The sequence below is a fragment of the Plectropomus leopardus genome, chromosome 18 (genome assembly GCF_008729295.1).
Source record: "Plectropomus leopardus isolate mb chromosome 18, YSFRI_Pleo_2.0, whole genome shotgun sequence".
Classification (NCBI taxonomy): Eukaryota; Metazoa; Chordata; class Actinopteri; order Perciformes; family Serranidae; genus Plectropomus; species Plectropomus leopardus.
This window is the reverse complement of record NC_056480.1, coordinates 26,629,147-26,637,750: the sequence shown is the minus strand read 5'-3', so window position 1 is coordinate 26,637,750 and position 8,604 is coordinate 26,629,147.

Below are 8,604 nucleotides of genomic sequence, written 5' to 3'. Positions count from 1 at the left end.
CTCTCTTTAAAGCCAGACTGCATCACCAAAACAGTAACTTAACCTTGTTGAACACTGGAGTTGCTTGTCTATAGCTGCCTCGATCAGTTAGTTTGTTTGTGTTACTGTGTGACTTTGGTGTTTTAAAGGCTTAGTTTGGATTTAGTAAAATCACATAATAAAACCAACTACTGACTGAGGTAAAATGACTTTTTTTTTGCAAATGGAGACTTGCTTTGATGAACGTATAGTTTCAGTTTTAGTTCAGTTCTCCATTGGGAAGGGCTGTCTGTTTGGGAAGTACTGAGCATACTACTGGATAAATGAGACTTGGAATTATACTGCACATGTTGTGTGAGACTATATAAATTGATGTTTTGCTATACTTTTGCTGTCATTAAACTAGAGATGAACTAGAGTTCATCAAGAATTTTCTTTGTTTTTGGATTCCTCATTCAGTGGGGTCCTACCAGAAAGTTTTCTTAAAAAATTAAATATAACACAGGGTGAGAAATCAAGATACAAATAGTAATTTGGGGGTTGAAGTATTACTTTAAACATTAGACAACTGCAGTTTGTCTTATCTCTGGCTCTTGTAAAATATATTACATATAAATATATGCCAACAGAGGATTACAGGTTGGTATAAGAGGCTCTAAGCATGTGATCTCAACATTGAATTTAAACAGTAGCTTAAACTGGGACAGAATCAATCAATCAAATGAAAAAGAGAATTTACAGTCAGGCTGAAACTTCCAATCCCAACTTTAACCGGATAATATAAAGGTCTGAAAAATGACACACAGTGAAAAGTCGGACTGTTCAGTTTAGTTGATTATGTCTGAGAACAAATCACAGAATGAGGCCAGCACTATTGTATGAGTCTGGTTGAGCAATGTCCCATGCTACTAAGTCACCCCACACTTCCATAAAGTGGAGTAATTTGCTTTTATAATCAGGACACAAGACTCACCAGCTCTGCGCCCCAAGAGAGCTAAAATCATCCTCCACAAATGGAGCCTTGTACTATTTCAGCAGGCATTGTTGGTACATATACAATAAAATTTTCGGTGTCATCCCAATTCTCAGCACTGTTCCCTCTGAGCTAACACCACTGTCTACAACACCGCAAGTTATCTCCGTCCACATCCCCAGCCTCCTCCTGCATTAGCATTTAGATTTAAGTGAGTTCATATTGTTTCCTGTACGTGTTCTTGTTCATCCAAATGTTGTGGACCCATGGCTCTGCTGGAGAGTTTGTGAGCTCACTGACAGTTTGTGTCACCTCGGCTCACACAGATTTGTTTCTCAAGCATCGGAGCGCAACCACCATATTCAAATGTTTGTTTTTACTTGCAGTAGAACCGTGGTGTGGGAGCCCTGACCGAAATTAATTAAGTTAATCTGCAGGGCGCACGCCAACAATGGATGTGTTGCATTGGTGCTACGGAGGTGTTGAAGGTAGAAAAGCAAGAGACAGTGATGCATGGTGTGTACCAGCTGTAGGAAGGCCCAGGTGAGTTAAACCAGCTGACAACCTCTCTATATCAGCTAACTGCGTGATGAGGCTGGCCAGGAAAGCCTCAAAGACAACTGGAGGATGTCACTCTGGCCTGCAGCTGGATTAAGTTTAAGATGTTCTGTCTTTAAATTTCCAGCTACCAAATGCAAACACACAAATGGAATTAACACACAAGTGTTCAACAAAAGTAGCACACCCAAAGGTCTCCGTAACTAAAGGCACACTAGTTAACGACGTTGTCCCAAGATGCTCTAGGGCTGACGATGTAATGTCATTTAGAGGTAGAATAAGGTCGCGCAAGGCCATGGGATACTATGCTAATTGGCATAATGGAAGCATAATTTCCACCTTCCCATTCCCCCTTGTTCAGATAGCACAAAGTAGTTTCAAAAGTTTCAGACTGATTCATATATATTCGTCTGGATAAAATAAATGTTTTACATTTAAAAATAGTTTCCAATGTTTCAAAGTCAGGCAGATTTTTTCTTCTTTGGTCTTCTAACTATGGGTGGTCAACTTTGTTATTTATGTCAACTCTATTACCATCAGTGTCCTCTGATCAAAAGTGGTGTCATAACTAACACTCTCAATACATCAAATTTCAAAGCATTTCATTCTTTTTAAGTTACATTTAGAGAAAATGCACACCACCGTGGCAACTTCTCAGTTAAATGTGTTGATATTTTCACTCCAAAACAAAGACTAAATATTTTATTGGACTAAAAGTTGGATTAATGGATGTAGATACAAAGACTCTGTTAGGGAACACAATATATTTTAATTGTATTACATTTATTGAGTATACATATTCGATCTAATTTGTCTCTAACAGAGTTGATTTTACTGTTAGTACATCAATTTTCACTATAAATGTTTTAAATATAACAGGTCAGCAAATACTGAAAATGTTAAATTTAAAGACTGTTCTTCAAGAATTTAAAAGGTTTAAAGGAAAAAATAATTGCTGTTTCACTTTTTTATGTACTTGAAATGTACCCACAATTCTGGAATGGCCTGTATACAATAAAACGTTGCTAATGTTAAATATCTCTGAGACGCTGCATGAGAGAGAAAGACTTACTATTTTTGGCTTTTGGTGTCACGCTTGTACGGAAGAGCACTGACACACAGGATGTATTTGACGAGTTCGGAGTGTGAAGGGGCAGAGATCATGTCGGGCTATAAAGTGACAAAACTTACTCAGTCGGACTTTAAAATTACAAAGATAACAAGCTAGATTGGTCAAACATTTCCTTGTCACATTAAGATTTAATCTTACTTAATAGATTTGCATCCTGTACATCCAATGAGCCTGCATTGCTCATAAACTGGCTCAGGCGATGTGGCCAATCGGGAGTCCATACCAGGTTCGCCTTAAACACAATTTATTCACCGAGGTGAACACAAAGTAAAACAGTGGAGTGTGTCGATGAGCAATGTCAGCAATGAAAGCACGGCATGGATGTGTGTTGTGTGTGCTGTGGTTGTGTTGAAGGCACAAAACCCAAAAGAGAGATAAGAGAATATGATACCACAGGTGATGTTACACTGTCAGGTTAGGCTTGGAGGATTTCCCCCCTGAACAGCAACCTGCACAAAGACCCTGAGGTAGCTGTCGCACTGAGTCTCTTACAACTACTGAACTCTGTACTGTAGGTCACCACATCATAAAGTCTTCACATGCACCCTTTCAGTCCCAGATTTTGTCCTACATAATCCTGCTTTAATGATTCACACACTCGGTTGCTCTGCACACAAAATGTGCTTCTCAAAATCAAGTTTTAAAAAATTATTATACATTAATGTAATATTCTACTCTCATTGAGTTAATATTATAACCAACATTAGTCCTAATCATATATCAAATATTCATTAATTGTCAGAATTTTATCCCTTTATATGCCAGGTTTCTGTCATGATACCACTATGTTTCTAGATGAAAACAATTTTTTTGGATTATCACAGCCTAAGATATGTATATAATTAGCAGCAACATGGATTTTTATACATTTTTTTTGTGTGTGTAGTGTCAAATACTCACACTCATACCGCTCAAAAATATTATACATTATTATGATTGATTGATTAATATAATTTTCTACTTTCATTGAGTTTATTTTTTAACTAACAACAGACCTAATTCATAAACATTTGAAGTTTTTGGCTTTCATTAGCTTTATTAACAACTAATACAGTGGGAGCCATAATTATTCGGAAAATACACAGGTCAAAAGTGAACGCCTACAACAGTTTTTTTAAGCATCATAACCAATAAATAACAAAGGAAGCTATTCAGTGAATAAGAAGGTCTTTTTTCCAGCATTTTTCAGCTCCCAAACATGCATATTTTTGGGGCAATTTCTTTTTGCTGACCATAAAGTGTTTTTTGGGCTGAAACTAAACCACACATTAACCACAGCATTGTTGAAATGTAAAGGTTCCACATATCTGCAACATATTAACCCTTTGAAATCTGTGCAAATTGGCTCGATTTCTTTCAAAAACTTGGGAAGAAGGCAATAAAAAAAGAAGAAAAAATGATCCATAAATCAGCAAGAAATTAGATAAAGAGCACAAGAAGATTACCTGATAATTAGTTTTTAACGAAGGAAAAAGTAAATGAAAGGATAGAAGAAAAAAGGCAAACAACATCATTTTAAATATGTAATTAATGATGATTATAGTTTTTTTCCCTCTTTTTACCTAGCTTAAAAAAATATACTAATTTCTTGCAATTTGTGGAACATATCTTGCCAAGATTGCCTTTCCTATGTTTTGGAAAGAAACTGCACCAATTTCCTCAGGCGCAAAGGTTAAAATACTTGTGAAAGGCATCTGAAAGCAGCAGAGGAAAAGTGATGTCACTCCAGTTTTCAAAGGGTTAACATGCAAATGTTATGTATCCTTGGTTTGCAGAAATGCACAATGCCAACATTCATTCTAGCAGTTGGGTTGAACCACTTGTGTATTTTGTTCATACCTAGAGAAATTAGTTTCTTGTGTTTTATGACAAGTTCTCTTATGTAAGTTACCTATGCGTATAATTTAAGACCAAATTTCTCCATACATCTTTCCTGAGGCCCACTTACTGCTGCCTCTTTAAACCACTGTGGTGCAGAGATAGTGGTTCATCAGCCCTCTGAAGAGAGTGTCTGGGTCCAAACATCTCTCTGCATGACTACGTAGACATTGAGACACATGAGGTCACTTCAAAGAGCCAACTCCATCCTATGGTGTAAACACTGCTCCTTCTCTACGTTCCCATGTTCCAGCATGATCACGCCCCTCAAACAAACGGGGTTTCGTCAACAGCAGGATGAAGTCAGACCCTTACACAGCCTCCCCAATCACCCTAAGTAAACACCACCGAAACCTTTGTAGTGCAAACATCATTGAACCTTTATAAGAAATAGATTTCCAGCTCCTTCATCTCTCAGTGCACTGGAGGCTTTGCTTCTTGAGGAAAGCTTGCGTATGAAATGAGTTCAGGTCAGGCTGCCGTATGACTAAAAACTGCTCTGAAGGCTGGTCCGAACCAAGACACTCATATCCTTAAGATGTTTGCATTAGTATGTCCTTGACTTGAAAAGCTGCTTTGAGCCTTTGAAATCTGAGCAAATTGGATTTCTTTCTTTCAATAACAAAGGAAGAGGGTAAAATGGCTCAAAATAATAGTAATAGTAAATAATAGTCAAATAATTAGTAAAAAAGTACAAGAAAATTACATGAAAATAAGAAATAAAAAGGGAAAGACGAGAAAAGTTTTTTGTTTTTTTTTTAAAAAAAGACAAAGAAATGACCTCAAGAAAATGCTAAACAAAATTAAATATTTTTTAAGTAAAAACTTTGTGAAACATTACAAGAAGATTACATGAAAATAAGCAAAAAAGAAAAGTTCAATAAAAAGGTTTTATGGGACATTTTTTTGTCTTTTTTTTTTGATAATATCTAATAATCCCGCAGCCAACTGTTGGATAGTTTCCTTGTCACCCCACTAATTTATTTTTTTTTACAAGTGAGGCAACATTTCTTGCAAAGTTGCTCATGTTGCTTGCATGTTTTTCTTGTGTTTTTGAAAGAAATCAAACCATTTTTTCTAGATATCAGGTGTAACCCTTTTAACCTGAGCAAACTGACACGATTTCTTTCGAAACTATGTATATGTTTACATAATTTTAAATTATTATGAAAGTTAAAAGTATAGTTTTTTAAAAAATATTTTCCCTTTTTTTGTATCTATCTAATCTAATTAATGTTCCCCATTTTTTCAGATTTTCATTTTTTTTGTCACCTTTTACTAAAGTCATGCAGGACATTTCTTGCATTGCCTTTATGCCCCATTTTTTTCAAAAGAAATCAAACCAATTTTCACAAGTTTCAGAGGTTTAAATGCTTGTGAAAGGCGTCTGAGTGCAGCAGAAGATATATGATGTCTTTCCAGGTGTTGAAGGGTTAAATACAGCCCTGTGAATCCTGGCTGTGTTTGCAATAAAACACATGAAGCTGGACATCACCAGAAACAGGATTTTTATGCTTCTGTGCTCACAGAAAGACATTTGTGCAGTGATTAGAAGCATTTACCGCGTAGCCTTCTGCTGCAGCCGTGTGTGGAGGCCACTGGTGTTAATCAGCGGATCAATCACACTAATGAAGACTCGCACTCTCTCTCAGCAGCCCCACACATGGCTACATGTCTCTGCACACTGTGTCCCGCGTGAATGTCCTATACTTCATAACAACACCGTCTTGGGTGCTTGGCTGCACCGTAGGTGGACAGCTCGTTGTCAGCCCTTCAGCCTCGACACACTCTGCGCGCACACACACGCAGCCACACATAGATGGCCCATCATTAGAGTCTGGAGCGCAGACACAGACATAGGAGGGAGGTGGAGAAGAGATGGATAGATGGAGGAAGATTCAGGAGGGAGGATATTCAGGCGCATCATTAGCACCGGGGATGGAGAGATCCAGGAATAGAGGAATATAATGAAGATAAGACGGTTCATTTGGGATTTTTAAATTTACAAAAATATGCAAAAATGTGGAATTTGAGAGGAGGCTTTTAAAGTGCCTGCATCCTGTCATGCTGGCACAAAGCAATATGTTTCCAAAGCCTAATTATCAATTGCTCGAAATTGTCGCACAAAGAGCAGCACACACTAATTAACCAGAAGTTCAATTGTGATTAAAATACATGTCATAATATCATGTGAATATGTTAAATATTGATTTTTTTTAACTCTGGGGAATATGAGAAAATGTTTTTAAATTCATACAAAGAGAAGCTTCCCTAATGTGAAGTTTATTAAGAAGAAGCTGTGACAATTAGCCAGATATGCTCACCAGACCAATCAGAGAGTCCCACACTAATATTTTATTCTATTTCTTTATGCAGAAATGAACCAATTTCCACATAAAAAAGTGCATCCAGGAAAAAGAAACTTACTTAGTAAGCAGTTTGTAATGAGCGGGACTTCCTGATTGACAGATACTACAAAATCCATCCAGTTTAGCTTATCCTGCTGGGCCTGAAATAGCAACACTACCTGGAGTTTGATTATCATTAATTCACTTTAATTTCCTCTGCCATAACTCAAACATTAATATCCACACAGAAATTATTGGCTCTGACTATCTGGGCTTGCATCACCGGGCTGGAAGATGGACTTGAAATCTTAAGCAGGGCTCAATATTTGAACACTACATTCCAGGAAACCGCATAGAAATTGTATTGACTCCCATCACTTGTGTTTCACTTTAGCTCTCAGAGAATATTGAGCGCACTGAAACAACATCAGCTGGTCTCCACGGCACAAAAGCGCTGCATAAGAATTGGAAAAAGCTGCAATTATGGGCTAAGAGGGAGATTGATGAGAGGGATTCAGAGATGACAAAGTTTTATGGAAATAGCATTTGACGTTTTGAGACACAGCTGGAGAAACTGTCCAGTTTCATGTCTACATTATACATAAAGCTGCTAAGATTTTTATATTAACAGTAGATCACACGAGAACTGGTATATGAATGAGGTCGCTCAAAGTGAGAGAGGCCCAGATAATTACCACCCTCTCAGTTTTTTTAAAACTTCATAGTGTCTCATAACTAAGTCTTTTAAATGTCCAGGGCACAGCTTTGAGTACTGATTTACTCTCTCTACTCTCATAGCATTGTTTTCTGTTGTTTCATCTTTTTAAGCAAAAACCCTGTGGACCTGCTATGACCGGCAAGATGAGGGTCATGTGACTAACGGGAATATCCAAGCTAGTGCTACAGCTAGTGATCAATTAAAAATTGACAAACAATTAAAAATGGATAATTAAACTGTTACTTCAAAGAGATGCTTAATGTATTTTTTGTAGAGTATTGATATGATGATTTGGGAGGGCAACTAGCTTGCTTAAGTTAGCCATGAAAAACATTGCCATTGTACTGCCATAAATTTTAAAAAATTAATAATTAAATTGTACGACAGAGATGAAAAAAATATATATGTAGTTTGAGGGGATCCTAAATTTAGTTTTTAGTATTTATATGATATCCAAAAATAATGATGTTGCGAGGCAGTAATAGTCAGAAAAAATGATGTCATTGTATATGTCCGCAAAGCAAATATGTTACACGATGACGATGATTTAATTTTATTATTGTGTCATGCATAAACAATATGTCCAGCCCAAACAGGCGTACAAGACACCATTATTAAAACAAAGAGACCAGAAACCAAAGTAGATTACACAGATTACCACAGATTAACACATTTGTTTTTAATGTTTTAGCCTCTCGAGTCAGATGCATTGAAACTTTGTTCTTCTGTATGTCTGTCTGGTATCGAGTCTGAATGAAAATAAATGAATCAAAAAAAAAAAAAAAATCTGACGTGAAATAAGGCCCGTAAAATTGTGGAGGGACTGGTTGATGTGTGGTTAGATGTAAAAACAAAAATGTTGGTTAAAGTTGATATTTTAAAGATGATATTTTGGCTCAAAATAGCAGTATTGGGCCACAATCTTCACTGTCTCACTAAAAACAGCCACACATTTTTGTGACTCCATTGCCACTGAAAAAAAACGCAATGGGTCGCTACAAAACACCCACATTTGGGG